Source organism: Ictidomys tridecemlineatus, chromosome 9 (assembly GCF_052094955.1).
Source record: "Ictidomys tridecemlineatus isolate mIctTri1 chromosome 9, mIctTri1.hap1, whole genome shotgun sequence".
Lineage (NCBI taxonomy): Eukaryota > Metazoa > Chordata > Mammalia > Rodentia > Sciuridae > Ictidomys > Ictidomys tridecemlineatus.
Window position 1 is genome coordinate 39,459,024 of NC_135485.1, and position 21,199 is coordinate 39,480,222.

The 21,199-nt window shown below is 41.1% G+C and overlaps 1 long non-coding RNA gene across 2 annotated transcripts; it reads right to left on the bottom strand.

Annotated features, from left to right (window-relative positions):
- Positions 1 to 9,863: 9,863 nt before the first annotated feature.
- LOC144366674 (uncharacterized) lies at positions 9,864 to 20,404 on the bottom strand. Of its 2 annotated transcripts, none has more exons than XR_013425777.1 (3): positions 20,064 to 20,404; positions 19,832 to 19,966; positions 9,864 to 11,120 (listed from the first exon to the last, which is right to left on the bottom strand). It is a non-coding gene; the product is annotated as an uncharacterized LOC144366674 (long non-coding RNA). The 2 variants fall into 2 exon arrangements; XR_013425776.1 differs by lacking the exon at positions 9,864 to 11,120 and adding an exon at positions 15,538 to 18,760 and having other exon boundaries at positions 20,064 to 20,339.
- Positions 20,405 to 21,199: the final 795 nt, after the last annotated feature.

A 21,199-nucleotide genomic window follows, 5' to 3' on the forward strand; every position in this document is an offset into this window, starting at 1 on the left:
AAGCAAGCAATCTGAAGGACACAAGACTGGCAAAACATTAGGGTCATCTAGTTAGGCTCAGAATTCTCTATTTCTGGGAGTTGGTAGCTGAGCTCAAGGTCTCAACTCTGGCCTTTGCACTAGGTTTCCTCTGGCCAATGTCACCATAGCAACTGGGCCTTCTTGACCTGCATCTTTGCACAGGCAGTTCCCAGCCCAAATGTAGCCATGAGAGAGTCAGACCATGATTCAAATCACTGCTCTCCACATGTGTGCATATACAAATATGTGACAACAAATGCCATCATTATGTATAATTATAATGTACCAATAAAAATATATGGAAAAAAAAAGATAAAGCCTATTACCAAGTATGATGGTGCACACCTGAAATTCCAGCAAATCAGGAGCCCGAGGTAGATGGATCCCAAGGATCCCATGTTCAAGGCCAGTCTTGGCAATTTAGTGAGACTCTGACTCAAAAGAAAAAAAAAAAAAAAAGGTCTGGGTACATAACTAAGTGCAAGAGCACCACTGAGCTCAATTTCCAGTATTTTTTTTTCTTTTTTTTTTTATTGGTTGTTCAAAACATTGCAAAGCTCTTGACATATCATATTTCATACATTAAATTCAAGTGGGTTATGAACTCCCATTTTTACCCCAAATACAGATTGCAGAATCACATCGGTTACACATCCACATTTTTACATAATGCCATATTAGTGACTGTTGTATTCTGCTACCTTTCCTATCCCCCATCCCCTCTCCTCCCATCTTCTCTCTCTACCCCATCTACTGTAATTCATTTCTCTCCTTGTTTATTTTCCCATTCCCCTCACAACCTCTTACATGTAATTTTGTATAACAATGAGAGTCTCTTTCCATTTCCATGCAATTTCCCTTTTCTCTCCCTTTCCCTCCCACCTCATGTCTCTGTTTAATGTTAATCTTTTCCTCCTGCTCTTCCTCCCTGCTCTGTTCTTAGTTGCTCTCATTATATCAAAGAAGACATTTGGCATTTGTTTTTTAGGGACTGGCTAGCTTCACTTAGCATAATCTGCTCTAGTGCCATTCATTTCCCTGCAAATTCCATGATTTTGTCATTTTTTAGTGCTGCATAATACTCCATGGTATATAAATGCCACATTTTTTTATCCATTCATCTATTGAAGGGCATCTGGGTTGGTTCCACAGTCTAGCTATTGTGAATTGTGCTGCTGTGAACATCGATGTGGCAGTATCCCTGTAGTATGCTCTTTTAAGGTCTTCAGGGAATAGTCCAAGAAGGGCAATAGCTGGGTCAAATGGTGGTTCCATTCTCAGCTTTCCCAGGAATCTCCATACTGCTTTCCAAATTGGCTGCACCAATTTGCAGTCCCACCAGCAATGTACAAGAGTACCCTTTTCCCCACATCCTCGCCAGCACTTGTTGTTGTTTGACTTCAGAATGGCTGCCAATCTTACTGGAGTGAGATGGTATCTTAGGGTGGTTTTGATTTGCATTTCTCTGACTGCTAGAGATGGTGAGCATTTTTTCATGTACCTGTTGGTTGATTGTATGTCCTCCTCTGAGAAGTGTCTGTTCAGGTCCTTGGCCCATTTGTTGATTGGGTTATTTGTTAACTTATTGTCTAATTTTTTGAGTTCTTTGTATACTCTGGATATTAGGGCTCTATCTGAAGTGTGAGGAGTAAAAATTTGTTCCCATGATGTAGGCTCCCTATTTACCTTTCTTATTGTTTCTCTTGCTGAGAAAAAACTTTTTAGTTTAAGTAAGTCCCATTTGTTGATTCTTGTTATTAACTCTTATGGTGTCCTATTAAGGAATTTGGAGCCCGAACCCACAATATGTAGATCGGAGCCAACTTTTTCTTCTATCAGATGCAGAGTCTCTGATTTGATATCAAGCTCCTTGATCCATTTTGAGTTAATTTTTGTGCATGGCGAGAGAAAGGGATTCAGTTTTATTTTATTGCATATAGATTTCCAGTTTTCCCAACACTATTTGTTGAAGGTGCTATCCTTCCTCTATTGGATGCTTTTAGCCCCTTTATCAAATATAAGATAGTTGTAACTTTGTGGATTAGTCTTTGTGTCCTCTATTCTGTACCATTGGTCCACCCGCCTGTTTTGGTACCAGTACCATGCTGTTTTTGTCATTATTGCTCTGTAATATAGTTTGAAATCTGGTATCGCTATACCGCCTGATTCACACTTCCTGCTTAAAATTGCTTTTGCTATTCTGGGTCTTTTATTTTTCCATATGAATTTCATAATTGCTTTATCTATTTCTACAAGAAATGCCATTGGGATTTTGATTGGCATTGCATTGAACTTATAGAGAACTTTTGGTAATATCACCATTTTGATGATGTTAGTTCTGTCTATCCATGAACAGGGTATATTTTTCCATCTTCTAAGATCTTTTCTACTTCTCTCTTTAGGGTTCTGTAGTTTTCATTGTATAAATCTTTCACCTCTTTTGTTAGGATGATTCCCAAGTATTTTTTTTTTTTTTGAGGATATTGTGAATGGAGTGTTTTTCCTCATTTCCGTTTCAGAAGTTTTGTCGCTGATAAACAGAAATGCCTTTGATTTGTGTGTGTTGATTTTATATCCTGCCACTTTGATGTATTTATTTATTAGTTCTAGTAGTTTTTTTGTAGACCCTTTTGGGTCTTCTAGGTGTAGAATCATGTCATCTGCAAATAGTGATAATTTAAGTTCTTCTTTTCCTATTTTTATGCCTTTAATTTCTTTCATTTGTCTAATTGCTCTGGCCAGTGTTTCGAGAACTAAATTGAATAGAAGTGGTGAGAGAGGGCATCCCCGTCTTGTTCCAGATTTTAGAGGGAATGCCTTCAATTTTTCTCCATTCAGAATGATGCTAGCCTGAGGCTTAGCATAGATAGCTTTTACAATGTTGAGGTAAGTTCCTGTTATCCCTAGTTTTTCTAATGTTTTGAAATAAAGGGATGCTGTACTTTGTCGAATGCTTTTTCTGCGTCTATCAAGATGATCATATGGTTCTTATCTTTAAGTCTATTGATGTGGTGAATAATGTTTATTGATTTCCGTATATTGAACCATCCTTGCATCCCAGGGATGAATCCTACTTGATCATGGTGCACAATTTTTTTGATGTGTTTTTGTATCTGACAATTTCCAGTATTTTTTTTTTTAAATCATAACTGGTACAAGTGTCAATCTTTGGGGAATTGGAGATCTACATTTAGCCTGATATTGTTACTGGCTGTGTGGCTTGGGGCAGATCATTTAACTTCTCTGAACTTCAGGTTGTCTATCTGTTACATGAAGATGATTTCATCTGATCTGCCTAGACCTTGAGGGCTCTGTCCAGGACAAATGAGAAGATGCAAGAATGGAGGCAAAAACACACTGGGGGAGCCTCTTTATGTCTTCTTCACTAGCTCCCTAAGGTCATGACTCTGGAGCCTCACTGAAGGTCTAAAGGCAGCACCCACCCGCCAGTCACCTGCCCAGGCATCCGGCTCATCGAGGTCTTGACCCCTCACTTTGTTTACTGGCTCCTCAGGGGGGTGGGAAGCACCAAAGTTCACTGGAGAAGGAAGACTCTTAATGAAGCAAACTGTTGGAGGAGCAAAGTGGTTCCTGCTTGTAATTCTACCAACTGGAATTGGGGAGCTGGGGCAGGATGATTGCAAGTTCAAGGCCAGCCTGGGCAACCTAGCAAGAACCCTTTCTTAAAAAACAAAAAGGACCAGTGAAATAGCTAAGTGGCAAAGCACCCTTGGGTCCAATTCCCAGTACCCAAACAAACAAACAATAAAAACAAAACATTCTGGGGAAAGAACCAGACACTGACAAATGGAACCAACCAAATTATGTTGTGTGAATGTACAAATACACAAAAATGAATCCCACTAATATTTTTATGTCTACATGCACATATATAATTACAACTATAGTGTACCAATACAAAAAAATTTAAAATAAATTGAAAATATCCTGGCCAGATATCATCGTGGTACATGCTTATGATTCCAGTTACTTGGGAGGCCAAGGCAGGAGGATAACAAATTCGAGGCCAGCCTGTGGAACATATAGTAAAGTCCTGTCTTAAAAAGAAAGAATTAATTCTGATGTTTCAATGTGCTCTTGGTCATGAGATGCTTCAGAGTTTCTGTTCTGAAGGTGGAAGTGAGCACTCACACACGTGTGCATGCAAACAATGTGCATGTGTCTCAAGAGAAAGCAGTTTATTTTCTCTTGCTATATCAGAATACCTGAGACTGGGTTACTTATCAAAAAGAGAGGTTTATTTTGGCTCATGATTCTGAAGGCTGGAAGTCCAAGATCACTGTTTTCTTTTTTGTATTGTGGATTGAACACAAGGGTGCTTAACCACTGAGCCACATCCCCAGTCCTTTTTATTTTTTTTTTTGAGACGGATCCTGCTAAGTTGCTAAGAGACTTATGAAGTTGCTGAGGCTGGCCTTGAACTTGCAATCCCTCTGCCTCAGCCTCCTGAGTCTCTGAGATCACAGTCATGCACCACTGTGCCCGGCTTTTTGTTGTTGTTGTTTTGTGGAATTGGAGATCCAACCCAGAACCACGAGCATGCTAGGCAGGCACTCTACCACTGAACTACAAATGCAGACCTTTTAAATTTTTATTTTGAGACAAGGACTTCACTAAATTGCCCAGGTTAGCTTTGAACTTGTAATCCTCCTACCTCAGCCTCCTAAGTGGCTAGGATTACAGATGTACACCACAGTGCCTGGATTTGACTTAAGTTCTTTTTTTTTTTGGAGGGGTACAGGGGATTGAACTTAGGGGCATTCAACCAATGGGCCACATCCCCAGCCCCATTTTGTAATTTATTTAGAGTCAGGTTCTCACTGAGTTGCTTAGTGAGAACTTTTTTTTTTTTTTTTTTTTTTGCATTTGCTGAGGCTGGCTTTGAACTCCTGATCCTCCAGTCTCAGCCTCCTAAACTGCTGAGATTACAGGTGTGTGCCACTGCACCAGGCTCGATTTAAGTTCTGACTGAAAAAAAAACGCATCCAAACCAGAGCAGAGAGGCCATTGTGAAGCCTTTGGGAGGGTAATTCCTGCTTGATGTATATAAGGTGTTCCTCTCCTGGGGGTAGGAGTATGAAACCTGTTGTGTTATGAAGCTCTGGGCCCTTAGAAGATGCTCTGTCAGAGGCCATATGATTGTTCCAGAGGGTAGACTCAAAGTTAGACTCAAAGGGTGGTTGGAGGGTGGGAGGCAGGAGGAAAAGGTTTTGGGGGGTGGGTGCAGTTTCTGTGAGGCTGCTAGCGCCTAGGTCCACGCAGACATCAGCCTCAGGGGTCATTCTGTAGCAAGAACCACGGAGGGGTGTGTGGGCGGAGTCCAGAGCAGTGGGAGCAGAGGACTCCACCAGGACTGGACCCAGCGCCCCTCCCCCAGCCACGATGGCACTGCAGCTCAGGGCCACCCATGATCTGTGAACCTTGGTGAGTTCTTTCAAGGCAGATTGGCTGCACCCCTGGACACTGAAAGCACAAGGTGACCTTCATGGTGAGGGGAGGCTGGGAGGGCAGACGCTGTCTGAGACTAGGTCACTTAGCCTCTGTAAGCCTCATTTTCATCCTTTGTAAAATGGAATCATGATTTCTGTCTGGGTGGGGATGTCGTGCAGTGGTAAAGTGTTTGTCTGGCTGTACAAGACCCTGGGTTCAATCCCCAACATTGGTAAACCAAACCCAAACAAACAAAACAACCCTCTACCTAGTTACCTATAACAGGGTTAGAGATGGAGGGATATAAATCATATAATGTGTCTGACCCATTGTGAGAGTCCCATCAATGCCTGTTATTACTGTTTCACGTGATACTTGAGTAATTTGTATAAACGCATAATTTGCATCTTATTTGATGACATGTCCCTTAGAGAGAGGCTCTGGGTGTGTTCATCTTTGTCTTTTGTTTGGAAGGCTGGGCATTAAGTCCAGGAGTACCTGACCACTGAGCTACATCCCTCGTCATTTTTAGATTTTAGTTCAAGACAGGGTCTTGCTAAGTTGTGGAGGCTAGCTCTGGATTATCCTCTTGCCTCAGCCTCCAAGTTGCTATGATGATGGGCATGCGCCAGCAGACCCAGCTCCATCTCTGCCTCTCTTTAGAAGGCAGGAACTGCTTCTGATTCTTTTAGATCTTCATTCCCTGCAAAGGGCAGCCACGTGGTAAGCAGTGTGGAAAGCATGATGAGTGAATGAGTGAGAGCCACGTGGAGATGAAGGGAGTGGAAACCGGATCAGAGTGATTTCCATATGCCTGTTATTTTTGCTTGAAATTCATTCCCAGATCTTCTCTGCTGGGATCTTGGCTGTCATGCATTTGCTGGGGTTGACTGGATTATTTAATTGCTGTTTTCTGTCTCTAACTACTGTGATTATGACTCAAGTAGTGGATACATTTAGAATGCTATATAAATAATAATTATTTTAATTATGGTTTGACCTGTACGATATACTCTCACAGCATAGCTGACTGTGCATTTGTGTACGTGCCCTCTCGAGAGTGGCACAGAAATCTCTCATTGTGAAGATACAAAGGAGTCGCCCCTCTGTGCACATGGTGATTTTGGAATTATAACAGGGAGAAGTATAAGACTGCAGTGATTATAGCAAGTTTTGCAGAAAGAAATGGCTTTGAAATAGTATATAACCTAAGTGTCTGGTATTTAGATAACATAAAATTTAATTTTATTGACAAGGCTTTATTTTTAGAACCAGGAAAAATGGGCACAGGGCATTTTTTTTTTCAGATTTTCTCTCTGAGAATGAAAGTACATTGTTGGTTTAAATAAGATTTAAGCAAAGTAATTTGCATAGTGTATTCAGCTACATGTCTGGCATTTAGTAGGTGCTAGATGAGTTTTAGGGATCATCATTTAGCAACAGCGTATATCTAAGTAACCATTTAAAGCATCCAATGTTGTCTATATAATTTTTAAATGACCTCCATTGTAACAGGGGTTCACTTGATGCTTTGACTATATCCCTTGTTGCTTTTTTCCCCAACCTTATTTTTCCTGACCTTCTCCTCTCTAATCTTTTCCCTGATCATCTTTTCCCTAATCTTCTCCTTTCTGATCTCTCCTCTGTAATTTCACTTCTCTGCATCACCTCTTTAAAAAACCCCTGCTCCCCATGATGGGTAGAATCACTGGCTCGGGGACAGGAGTCCCCTGGGTTTCCCCTTCGCTAGCCAAGCAATAAAACATTTTCCTTTTTCTCAAGACCTTGTCCTGAGAGACCTTGTTATTGGACTGGCATCAAGGACAAGGACTGAGCTTTTGGTTATGCCATAAGGAGCTCAAATTTGGTTCACATGGCACCTTGGAGACACTTATCAACTCAGCAAATATTATTTTTTGCACTTGAAGTGCTCAGGGACTGCATTAGACACTGGAGGAGCAGACAATGGTTGGGGCCCACGAATAGAAAAAAATGAAAAAGATAGTACGTGCTCCTGTGGAACTTAAGTCAAGTTGTTAAAGGTCAACATTCCAACAATTAACTTTAAAATCTTGATTGGTGCCTGGTTTGGTTGCACACACCTGTAATTCCAACTAACTACTCAGGAGGCCGAGGCAGGAGCATCTCAAATACTGAGAAACCAGCCTCTACCTCAGAGCAAAGCCTGTCCAAGGAAGGGGGTGTGACCTTTGTCCTTGGAAAGACCCACAGAGCACTCCTAGGCACATCCCCACCCTGTTAAGTTGTTTATCTACAAATAACATATCATATTTCATACATTAGATTGAGGTGGGTTATGAACTCCCAATTTTTTCTTGATGTCAAGAGCTTTGTAATGTTGTGAACAACCAATAAAAAAATAAAATAAATTAAATTAAATTTTAAAAAAAAGTTGTTTATCTACAAATAACAGTAGAGATCTGCTGTGCCTGATGTCCCTGACTTAGTCAGGCTAGGTGGGGACCCATAGCAACCCCCTAGCAGCCACCCATCAGCATGAGACAGGGAAATACCTGGGATGCCAGATGACCCTCCCAATAGTTTTGGTGGTTGATAACATGTTGGGGAACCATGTAGTTAAGCAGGAACACCCCTCTTGGCTTAAACCAATCAGTTCAAATGAATCCCCCTCTTGTAGTAACCAATCACCCCTACCCAACTTGTTCCCACCAGTGAATGTGCTAATCATGTTTTAGAGTTGTTGTTTGATTGTCCCGTGGTGTGTGATGATTTGCTAAGAGATGCTATGATGTATGTGAAGTCCCTGCCTTCCCCCAAAGAGTGTATAAAACTGCTGCAAACCCTGGGCTCAGGGTCTCTCAGCATCACCAGTTGCTGTGTGTGCGCGTGGAGGACCAAGCTAGCTCACAATAAACGCGTCTTTGCTGCTTACACCGATCTTGGTCTCTGGTAGTCTTTTGGGGGTCCCGAATTCGAGCATAACAGTACTAGGCCAGCCTGAACAACTTAATCAGACCCTGTTAAAAATATTTTAAAAAATAAAAAATAAAAAAGGGATATAGGTGAGTGGTAAAGCACCCCTGGGTTCAACCTCAAGTACCACAAACAAACAAAAAAAACTTATTTGGCTTTGTTTTTGATTACAGAATCAGGCAACACTTTATTCCATAAAAGTAGAATAAGTGTCCCAAGGAGCCAAGTAGAGTGGTTGCTTTTATAGGCAGGGAAGAGTTGAAGAAAATAGCAAGAATAAAAAGTGGATCTGAGCTGGGCACAGAGACCTATTCCTGTAATACTAGCAGTTAGGGAGGTTGAGGCAAGAGGATCACAAGTTCAAGGCCAGCCTCAGCAAATTAGCAGGGCCCTAAACAGTTTATCAAGATTTGTTTCTAAATAAAAATATTAAAAAGGGCTGGGGGATGTGGCTCAGTGGTTAAGTGCCCCTGGGTTCAATCTCTGGTACCCCCCCAAAAAAATAAATAAATAAAAGTGTATGTGTGTGGGGGGTCTGTTATTTCAAAGTTTCTTTCCTTATGAAAGAGGAGCCTGGGCAATAGATAAACAACTGATTGCTAATATTAGAGATTAGATTACTTTTTTTGTATGTAAGGATTAAGGAAGGGGGAACTTCATTATCATGCTGATAGAACTGGTCTGTAGGTTGTTATCTCTTTAATCTTGATTTCTTGGAAAGTCCCATAAACACTTTAGTGATTTGGACCATCCATCCCCCACCCCCACAGCTGAAAGGTTTATTTAACCAAGTGAAAAAAAACCAGACAATCATGGAGCAATAATAAGACTCATACTGGGCATCAACAGTACTGTTCTAATTGTTTTACTCAACCTAACTCTTGGACCTTTACCCAGGGAAGGAAACTGAGACAAGGGGAAGGAAAGGAGAGTGTTAGCAGATGGACAGCAACCCCGCTGACTCCGGAGGAGTCCATGTTTCTGACAACAACATTACATTGTCTCCTGAGGATGTGCAGATGGCCAGGTGTAGTAATGCACATCTGTAATTCCAGCAACTCAGGAGGCTGAGGCAGGATGATGGCCAGTTTGAGGCCAGTGTGGGTAACTTAGATCCTCACCAACTTAGAAAGACCTGTCTCTAATAATAATAATAATAATAATAATAATAAAAGAAAGAGAATGGGGATGTAGCTCAGGGTTAAAGCACACCTGGGTTCAATCTCTAGTACCCCCCAAAACAAGCAAGCAGACCCAAATATAATTCACAGAGAGTGGTTACAAAACCACTCATAACTCACTTGAATCAAATGTATGAAAGATGATATGTCATGAGCTTTGTAATGTTTTGAACAATCAATAAAAAAAAAAAGAGAGAGAGAGGTCAGGAATACTCCCAGGAATGTCACTGAGCTGAATTTTGAAAGGCTAGAAAAAAGAATGTCAAATAAAGAAGAGCAACTTCTAAACGGGTTTGCCTAGCACCCCCATTTCCACCCCTTCTTAGGGTTCCCACATCAACTCTAGTTAAACTCAACTGTAGCTCAGCACATTTTACACAATTACCTTTTATCTGTCCTTTGCCTGTCATGTGCAAGCTCTCTGAGGACAAGGACCTCGCCTGGACATCTTTGTCTCCTGAGCAGCCAGGAGACCCTCAAGTTTATTGACAGGACCTGTGCAATTAACTTTTCCCCTGAAATTAGATGTTTTATTCCAATAAAATGACCACTTTTAATTTAAAATACCAGATGCCCTGCAGAAATGCACGTTTATATGGGGCTAAGGTATGTTGAACATGCAGCTTGTGATGTGAAACATACTTTTGTGGCTAAATCAGCAGGATCACTGGAGCCAAAGCAAACCCTTAAACGTGTATGCACCGCAGAGGATGAATGCGTTCCAATTATCTGGAAAGTTAATATGGCATTTTAAATGAAAATGACAGTAAATCCTGCTCTTGTTCTCATTTGAATACTTCGTGCTTCTCTATTCTGCTCACACAGAGGCTGCTTAGCCTCCCTGGTCCAGTAGGAAATGCTCAGTGGTGGCTGTCAGGTGGATGCTGTTTGATGGGATAGACAATAGAGGGAAATCAAGTTGGCACCAGAGAGGCTGAACATATTTAAGAAATGCACAAAATCACCAATTTATGATAATTAATGTATTCTGGAAAATCTTCCCAGGAACATTCTTTTTTATGTTATCACATTCTCTCCCCATTGTTATTGAAACGTTAGAACACTTGAAGCTTATTCTTTCTTGCACTTCAGGATCTGAGCCAGCTGCTCCCTAAGGCCTGAACAGCTCTCTAGGAAGGATTGAAGCTCCAGAGACCAGTGTAAGAAAAGGGGCATTCTTCCTGGAAGACATTAGGGTGCTTCCTGGAGATGTGGAGGGATATTGGATTATTTGCAAAAATTCATTTTCTGTAACTCCCAAATCTTCCCCCAGGGACGAGGCTGTAGTCTCCTTTAACAGGAAATCTCTCTGGATTAACTCCTGGACTTTCTGGAGCCTCTTTCCTCACAGGCAAGCTCTGGGCTCCTTTTGCATTGCTTGAGCCATCTCTCAGGGCCTCTCCATGTCCACTCCAGCCATGCAGTTTCCATACAGCTAGGCAGACTCCTTTCTTCAGGTGGTATCAAAATTCCCCACTCAAAGATGATAGTCACTGTTATTTTACTCACTGTCTGAAATAGACAGGATTCATTCAGTCATTGTTCCCACTGACATTTGATGAATGCTCAGAATATGCCAAATGCTATCTGCTAGGAACAGGTACTGCAGCAAGTCATGAAGCAGACAGGCTTCTCATCTTCAAGGACTTTACAGTGTAATGAGAAAAAGAGAGAGGGAGGGAGGAGGGAGAGAGAGCACCGATAGATAAAGATGTAAGCACAAGCTGTGATTAGTGCTGTGTGGTAGTTTTGTGGCAGAAGAAAGAACAGGAAAGAAAGGGGACAGGGACCCAAGGTCTTGAAGTCTAAGATATGAAGCACTGGAAGGAAGGCTTATGAAGATGGTGGGGAGGGTGAGAGGAAGAGAGTTTTCAGGCATTGGGAAAGCAGTGTGCAGATTTGGAGGAGGGAAATAGCCTGGCAGATTTTTAGAAGAAAAGACTATTGTAGTGAGAGTGGTATGAGTTGCTGGGAACTGTGGCACACGACTGTCATCCCACAGCTTGGGAGGCTGAGGCAGGAGGATCTTGAGTTCAGAGCCAGCCTCAGCAGCTAAGCAAGACCTTAAATAAGATATAAAAAGGGCTGAGGATGTAGCTCACTGGCTAAGCACCCCTTTATTCAATCCCTGGTACTGGGGAAAGAGAGAAAGAGAGAGAAACAGTGAGAGAGAGAGACAGAGAGAGAGAGAGAGAGAGAGAGAGAGAGAGAGAGAGAGAGAGAGGGAGGAGATGACTTGGGGGAGGTAGGCATGGAGTCCCTTTTAGTTTCAATGAGATGGCTGGGGGTGTGGCTCTGTGCTAGAGCTTTTACTCAATATACACTAGGCTCTAGATTCAATTTCTGGGACACACAAATACAAAATCAAATGAAAAGCCATTGAAAGCTATTAAGCAGGAAATGACATTGATTAAATTAATGTAATAGCAGGCTGCCCATGAGAATGCATAAAATTAAAAAGACAGACAAACATCATGGATTGGATAGATTTGAGAACAAATGCAGTGTTCATACTCCTTAGTGAGAGCAAAAATTGGTGCAACTGTTTGAAAAATTGGCAACATCTACTAGAGGATGCATACCAGGAAGGACCCAGCAGTTCCACTCCCTAGTCTATTCCTAACAAAAATGCACTCATATGCTCACCAAAAGGAGAGTGTTCATGGCAGCATTATTTGTGATAGGTATAAAATGGAAACTACTCAAATATCCATCAATGATAGGATGGATAAATAAATTGGGGTGAAATCATACAATGAAATGCTCCCCAGAAAGGAGAATAAACAATCTCCTACTCTAAGCAGCAATGTGGATGAATTTCATTAACAAATGTTGAGTGAAAGGAGCCAAATAGATGAGTCTATTTATATAAGTTATAAAACAAGCAAAACCAAACTTACTGTGTTGGAAGTTAGGGGAGTGAGTACCTTTGGAAGAGGGGATCATGTAGAAGTGAGGTGATTAGCTTCTGAAATACCGGTCACCTTCCACATATGGAGCTGGGTGCTGATCACGTGAGTGTGTCCTTTGGTGTAAAATCACTTGAGTTATATACTCTGGTTTGTGTTCTTTATATATATGTATTATGTTTTGATAACATAAGAGCTTATATTTTAAAAAAGAGTGACCCGACTGCTGTGTGCAGAGTGGGTTAACAGGCAGTGGTAGACACAAAAAAGTCATTGGAAGTAAGTAAGAGGAGTCTCTTGGGAACAGGTGGATGGCATGGAGTGGGAGGGAGTAGAGGACAGATTTGAAATACTCTTAGAAGGTAAAATTAATAAAAGTCATTAACGGCCCAAAGGGAGGAACAAGAACAAAGAAAACCTCTAGCTTTAGGGTATTAGAAAACTGAGTGAACGAGGTATCCTTACTCCAGAGGTGAAGGACTTGTGGAGAATCACATTTGTTTGAATTCCTTGTGACTCAAGGCTTCCCACCATGGAGTTGGTGCTGGCTGATTCCAGGGGAAATGGAGAAAATCAAAAGGACTCAGACAGAAAACCTGGAGCATTGCCAATCCTGAAATGAACTCCCAGGATAAAAGGGGGAAATAGTCATACTCAGATAGGGTATTTTTTTCCCCCCAGGATTCCAGAATCTCTCTTTCACCTCCCTGATTTCCTTAGCTCAGATCAAATAACACCACAAAAGCAGTAAGGAGATGCTTGTAGTCTTGTCTTGGTCACAAAGTGGAAAATTCCCACCTCTTATTATTCTGTTCATAGAGTGTTGCAATAGAAGAAAAAAATTTTCCTAGGAAAAAAAAGAAAAGGAAACAAAAATACCAACCAGAGAACATACAGCAGATTGAGAAGTAAAAGAATGTGTTGAATAAAAATTATGGGAGGCCATTGTTTTGAACTAAATTCTTGAAAAGACCAGGTTAAATAGTTCTTGAAACACTGGCCAGAGCAATTAGACAGACGAGAGAAATCAAAGGGCTACGTATAGGAAAAGAAGAACTTAAATTAGCCTTATTTGCTGACGATATGATTCTATACCTAGAAGACCCAAAAAGCTCCACCAGAAAACTTCTAGAACTAGTAAATGAATTCAGCAAAGTAGCAGGTTATAAAATCAACACCCATAAATCAAAGGCATTGCTGTATATAAGTGACAAATCTTTTTTTAAAATATTTTATTTATTTTTTAGTTTTTGGAGGACACAACATCTTTGTTTGTATGTGGTGCTGAGGATCGAACCTGGGCCACACGCGTGCCAGGCGAGCACGCTACAGCTTGAGCCACATGCCCAGCCCCATAAGTGACAAATCTTCTGAGAAAGAAATGAGGAAAACTACCCCAATTACAAAAATCTCAAAAAACAAACAAACAAACAAACTTGGCAATCAACTTAACAAAAGAGGTAAAAGATGTATACAATGAAAACTACAGAACCCTAAAGAAAGAAATCAAAGAAGACCTTAAAAGATGGAAAGATCTATCTACCTTGCTCTTGGATAGGCAGAATTAATATTATCAAAATAGCCATACTACCAAAAGCACTATACAGATTTAATGTAATTCCAATCAAAATTCAAATGACATTCCTCATAGAAATAAAAAGAGCAATCATGAAATTCATCTGGAAAAATAAGAGACCCAGAATAGCTAAAGTAATCCTTAGCAGGAAGAGTGAAGCAAGAGGCATCACTATACCAGACCTTAAACTATAGTACTGAGCAATAGTAACAAAAACAGCATGGTATTGGCACCAAAATGGATTGGTAGACCAATGGTACAGAATAGAGGACACAGAGACTAACCCACAAAATTACAATTATCTTATATTAGACAAAGGCACCAAGAACATGCATTCAAGAAATGGTGCTGGGAAAACTGGAAATCCATACGCAACAAATGAAATTAAACCCCTATCTCTCACCATAAAACAAAACTCAACTCAAAGTGGATCAAGAACCTTGGAATTAAACCAGAGACTCTGTGTCTAATAGAAAAAAAAGTAGGCCCTAATCTTCATCATGTGGATTAGGCCCCAACTTCCTTAATAAGACTTCTATAGCACAAGAATTAAAACTAGGAATCAATAAATGGGATGGATTAAAACTAAAAATGTTTCTTCTCAGCAAAAGAAATAATCTGTGAGGTGAATAGAGAGCCTACATTTTGGGAGCAATTTTTTTTTAAGAGAGAGAGAGAGAAAGAGAGAGAGAATTTTAAAATATTTATTATTTAGTTTTCAGTGGACACAACATCTTTATTTTATTTGTATGTGGTGCTGAGGATTGAACCCAGCACCCCATGCATGTCAGACAAGCGCGTTACCGCTTGAGCCACATCCCCAGCCTCTTGTGAATGAATTTTTAACCCCACATATCAGAAAGAGCACTAATCTCTAGGGTATATAAAGAACTCAAAGAGCTAAGCACCAAAAAAACAAATAGCCCAATCAATTAATGGGCCAAGGACCTGAACAGACACTTCTTTGAAGTGATATACAATCAATCAACAAATACATGAAAAAATGTTCATCATCTCTAGCAATTAGAGAAATGCAATTCAAAACCACTCTAAGATATCATCTTATTCCAGTCAGAATGGCAGCTATTATGAAGACAAACAATAATAAGTGTTGGTGAGGATGTGGGGGAAAAGGCACACTCATACACTGCTGGTGGGACTGCAAATTGGTAAAGCCAATATGGAAAGCAATATGGAGATTTGGAAAGCTGGGAATGGAACCATGATTTGACCCAGCTGTCCCACTCCTCGGTCTATACTCAAAGGATTTAAACACAGCATACTTCAGGGACACAGCCACATCAATGTTTATAGCAGCACAACTCACAATAGCTAAACTGTGGAACCAACCTAGATGCCCTTCAATAGATGAATGGATTTTAAAAATGTGACATTTATACACAATGGCATACTCAGCAATAAAAAAGAATAAAATCATGGCATTTGCAGGTAAATGGATGGAGTTGGAGAAGATAATGCTAAGTGGAGTTAGCCAATCCCAAAAAACAAAATGCTGAATATTTTCTCTGATATAAAGTGACTGATTCATAGTGGGCTAGAGAGGGGAAGCATGGGAGGAAGAGATGAACTCTAGATAGGGCAGAGGGGTGGGAGGGGAAGGGAGGAGGCAGGGGGTTAGCAATGATGGTGGAATGTGATGGACATATTATCCAAAGTACATGTATAAAGATACAAATTGGTGTGAACATACTTTATATACAACCAGAGATATGAAAATCTGTGCTCTATATGTGTAATAAGAATTGTAATGCCAAAAAAAAAAAAAAGGACCCCGTTAAAAAATCCAAAATGGACTCATTCACATTCAAGTTCCAATTCGCCAAGCTGAAACTAAGCTGTTTAGGTGAACTTCTGAGAAATCAAAATGAGAGCAATAACAGTTGAATTTCCCAAACAAGTCAGTTTCAACTGGGATCCCCATAATCTTTACACAAAACAATTAACCTGAAATAATCTGAGGATAACTTATCAGTTTTTTTCTGATAGTTCCCCCCACTACACACACACACACACACACACACACACATACACACACCCCTTACAAGGACATCACCCTTAATTTGACATCACCAAACTGCTTTTTGTCTTTCTCTTTCTTTAAGCCCTTCTGTCTACAAAACCAATTTCCTTTGCTTGGATCATCAGAGCACTCAACATTCTGATTCTGTTTTGCAGAGTGAAGTGTTGTTGCCTCATTCTATCATCAAAAAACAAAGCCAATTAAGATGGCTGAATTAAATTGCAGTGATTTTTTTGTCCACTGACAAGTGTTTTCTGAATTGTCTAGATTCTGATCTAAAGAATAGGTTGTCAAGGTCTGGGTGCTGGAGCCTCAGAGGGCAGGACAATCCTGGAGATGGTGTCCGGGACCCTCCATGGTAGCCTTTGTAGGCTGTGGCAAGGATCTTGGAACTCTAACAGTGGTCCACTTTGTGCTTTGAAAATGACCCTTACTGCCCAGCCACTGAAATTAATTTTAATCTCTCCTGTACTCTCATCGCAGGGGAAACCACCTTGCTTCCCCATTTTAGGCAGATTTATCTGTCCTTGAGTACACACCCACCATAGAAACAAAGAAATCCATACTTTGGGGATGGCACTGAAGACCTCAGAAATGACTATCTCCCAAGTTAATAAGCAAATTACAACTCAAACAGAGAATGCGTGGAATGTAGCCTTTGAGTCACCCCTATAAAAGCCCCTTGTTCCCGCTGATGGGCAGAATCACAGCCTTTGGGACAGGAGTCCCCTGTGTTTCTCCTTTGCTAGCAAAACAACAGATCTTCTTTTTTCCTGTTTCTCAAAACTGTGTCCTCATTATTGGATTGGCATCAGGGACAAGGACTGAGCTTTGGCATCAGAACTACCTGTGGGGTACATCTCCATCCCTCAATACACCTTTGGAAGTGAGTGGCATTTATGCATTTGAAGCACAATACTGGGGGGGGGGGAGGGGAATCACAGGAGGAAGAAAACCCAGCTTGCCCAGCCTAGGGGAGAAAAAGCACATGTCAATTCTGAGCTCTCTGATTAGCAACTCTGTCCCCATCAGGTTCCACCTCGTAGACTGTTTCCAGCATCCAAGAACACCTTGCCCACTGTGGGGCAGCCCAGGCCAGAAAGGTCCTGTTCCTTCCCTACCTGAGTATGCACAGTAGCTTTGGCAAGTCAGAGACCTTTCCCACTCTGTCGCTGCCCTGGCTATCAGTGGCTGGGAGGAGCATCAGATAAACTAGCAGTTTCAGAAATGCTTCAGAAGGAGCACAATGGCATCAGAACTGAGGGATTGCATAAAATGGAATAGAAACAATGGACTCCCATTGGTCTGGATTCAGAAAGTATGAGGACAATTAAAATATTTATTTTTCATACAACCTTCCAGCAAATATGTTGACCTGGTTGGCATTTAATCTCTGGATGGTGTGTGTGATGGTATGTGTGACCCAGGGAAAACCATGTGTCACCCAGCTATGGAGTGAAGCTTGTACTGGTCAGGGAGAGAGCTATGCATTTTATTTTATTTATTTATTTTTTTTGAGGTGCTGGAGATCTAACCTAGGACTTCAAGCTTGCCAGGAGAGTACCCTAGCACTAGCCTCAACTCCAGCCCCAGGCATTTTAGCTACAGTTCTTGGTGACACTCTGCAGAAAGACCCAGTACTAGGCAGAATCCATCAGACAAGCCCTTCCTTTGTTCTCCAGATGGGGTGGGGTGGGCAAATCTAGAGTCTCCAATTCCACTTTCTCATGTTTTATTGGTGGCTTTAGGGAAAGCAAACAGGAGCCAGGCAGATAAGATAACCACTCTCTGAAGTGTGAGCCTGTAGTTTAAAATTGTCTTTTATTTGGAAATACATTCACTCTCATTTGAATGCAAGAGCAAAACTTAAGCACGTAGCAACAGACCACTCATGTATTCCATATGCAGAATAAAGATATGAGGTCTAATTTCTATTGTCAATAGATTAATTTTGTATGCTAGGTATTAGGTTCAATGAAATAAATTTTTGATATTCAATTATTTTTTCTCCCTTTCAGTACCGGGGATTGAATGCAAGGGCTTGTACCTCCTGAGCTACATCCCCTAAGACAGGGTCTCCTCTAGTTGCAGAAGCTGGCCTCGAATTGGTGATCCTCCTGTGCGAGCCTCTCAAATCACTGGGATTACAGGTATGCATCACTGTGCCTCACTTCATTGTTGTTGTTTTTTTAATCTAGAGAAATAGAAGCTATGTCTCATAGAATCGTCAGATCTAATTTGAATGGTACCATTGAAAAAGTTAAGTGATCTATAGGAATCAAGGACAGTGTATTTCAGGTATTTCTTACTTTGCATGTGTGTGATAATCTGATGTGTTTCTATCTCAAGGAGTATTGAAGTATATCTTAAGTATACTTTCAGGCTTTTTTTTTTTTTCAAATGAAAATATGGCATTCCACATTTATTTAGGAGATTATGGGTTAGTGTTAGAGGATTAAATGCAAAGTTCAAAGTCATCACAGTTATGGCTAAATTTGACCAGTATAAAAATAGGCATTAGGGCTGGGGATGTGGCTCAAGCGGTAGCGCGCTCGCCTGGTATGCGTGCGACCCGGGTTCGATCCTCAGCACCACATACCAACAAAGATGTTGTGTCCGCCGAGAACTGAAAAATAAAAATTAAAAATTCTCTCTCTCACTCTCTCTTTAAAAAAAAAAAAGAGTTTTAAAAATAGGCATTACATCTGAATTATCAGCATCTTTCTTTTAATTTATATGTATGTGTCTGTCAGGCCCGACTGGCATTTGTAACAACATGAATTAACCAGAAAGACTATGAATCTTTTAGTTGGAAAAATCATTTAGGTTCAATCAATCTTTATGTTCCCAAGTGGACAAAAAGGGGCTAACCCACAATAATATTAATATCAGGTTTTTCCATGGTTTCATAGAAAATTATATGGTTAGAAATATTTTCTATAATCCTTGTCCATTTTGGAATGCTATTTCCATGGGAGAATTGCTGAAAGTTAAGCTTTTCACAATGTGGGACAGTCTGACAATATTGTTTTAGTGGTAATAAAAGTAAAATTTACTATGCCATTTTTTTTTTTTTTACTAGCAGCTCAGATTTTTTTCCACCCCCAGTGGTGCTGGGGAATCAAACCTAGGGGCACTATACCATCAAGCTACATACCCAGCTTGAGATTTTTGTTTTGATATTTGAAACAACTGATGCTGGTTTAATATTATGAGGTACTGACTGGATGTCATAGAAGTCAATGTTGAGCATTTAATTAACTAATTTATTATTATTATTATTATTATTATTATTATTATTATTACCATTACTATTTTGATTTTGGGGATTGAACCCAGGGATACTCTACCACTGAGCCACATCCACATCCCCCACCCCCCTTTTTTTTGAGACAGGGTCTGGTTAGGTTGCTCCAGGCTGGTCATGAACTTGTTATCCTTCTGCCTCAACCTCTGAGTAGCTGGGATGCACCATCACACCAGAAGCTATTGAGCATTTTAGTTTGAATTGAACTGAAGTTCAAGTTCAGGGATATATTTCTGCAGTTCCTGGGGGCCCGTTGGATTTCACATTGGCTGTAAAGCACACATAGGGGCAAGGACTGCCTGTCCCAGCCAGGATGGAGTGAGTACACGTCTCTCTCGCACTTCCACCTCCGTGCCTTTGTGTATACTGATCCCTCTTCAAGGAACATACCTCTGGCTTTCCATCCTTAGTTACTGATTTACTCTTCAAGGCTTGGCTCAGACAGAAGCCACCTCAGGAAGCTCCCCGACTCCGTGCTTTCACAGCTCTACAATTGTTCCTTTCCATTTGAAACCACCCGGGTACCTAGCACAGAGCAGGCAGTGGGAGGGATGGAAACCGGTCGTGGTCAGTTAGAATTGCATCACTCCCTCGCCCCCTCCCCCAGCACTTATCTGCAAACCTTGGTGCCCTGAGGATGACTCCAAACAGGGGGCCCGTTGGATTTCACATTGGCTGTAAAGCACACATCCAGGGTAACCGCTGGCTTGTTGAAGGCTAGACTGCAATTCCGCCAGATTTCAGAGGTGACTGGGAGGCTTGGGGTAGGCGAGGCCCTGATCTAGTTCCTCTCCACAATATTTGGGAACACTTGGCTGAATTTCTGGCACCAACTGTGGACGCACCCAGGGTGGATTTCGATTCTGAGCTGGCCTCTTGCGCCCTCTAGTGGTGGAAAATTACAGCCCGGTAGCGCTAGAACTCAACTAGGTCCTGTGCTTTCTTTCCGTCCCCGCCCCCACCCCCAAGGAGGACAGGCACTAACCTTTAGTGAGCAGTGAAGTCAACGCATAAGTACATTTACGGAGCAATAAAATAACTAACAGGATACACACACACAACAAGAATCTTAGACCATCTTGTTGGATCATTAAAAGGCCTTAGGTATCTTATTTTGTTGTGCAAACCCAGATAGCCTGTAAGTAATCAGTGGATAATTGAAAATACACCTTAATGAAAGACAATCACTTTGTCTTTGTGAGCCTGTGAAACATTAGCTCATGGAGCTGGACGACAGCACGAAGTCCTCTTATCTCCCCAAGATAACTCCACCCCCAGGATGACAGATTTGGAGATGTCATCAGTTTGGAGTCTTGGTTATGTTCAGATTTTGAGATAGCCAATCCTAGGGGAACAGGTTATCTCTCTGAACAAGGACAGTTCCTTAGTCAAATGCATTCAATTGTTGTGTGCTTCAATGTCACCATTACAGGACACTAAAAACAGTCCTTTCCAAGAGACAGAGACTGCTTTGCTAACTTTGTACCCATCCAAACAAACACTTTTTTTTTAATTTAACTTAACCACTGAGCCACATTCTCAGCTCTTTTTATTTTTTATTTTGAGACAGTCTCATCAGTTGCTTAGGGCCTCACTAAGTTGCTGAGGCTGGCTTTGAACTTGCCATCCTCCTGCCTCAACCTCAACCTGAGTTGCTGGGATTACAGGTATGTGCCACCACCGAGCATACACTTCTTATACTTTTTAAATGACTTAAAAATAGTATCTAAATGTAACTTCTTTCTTTGGAATTGCAAG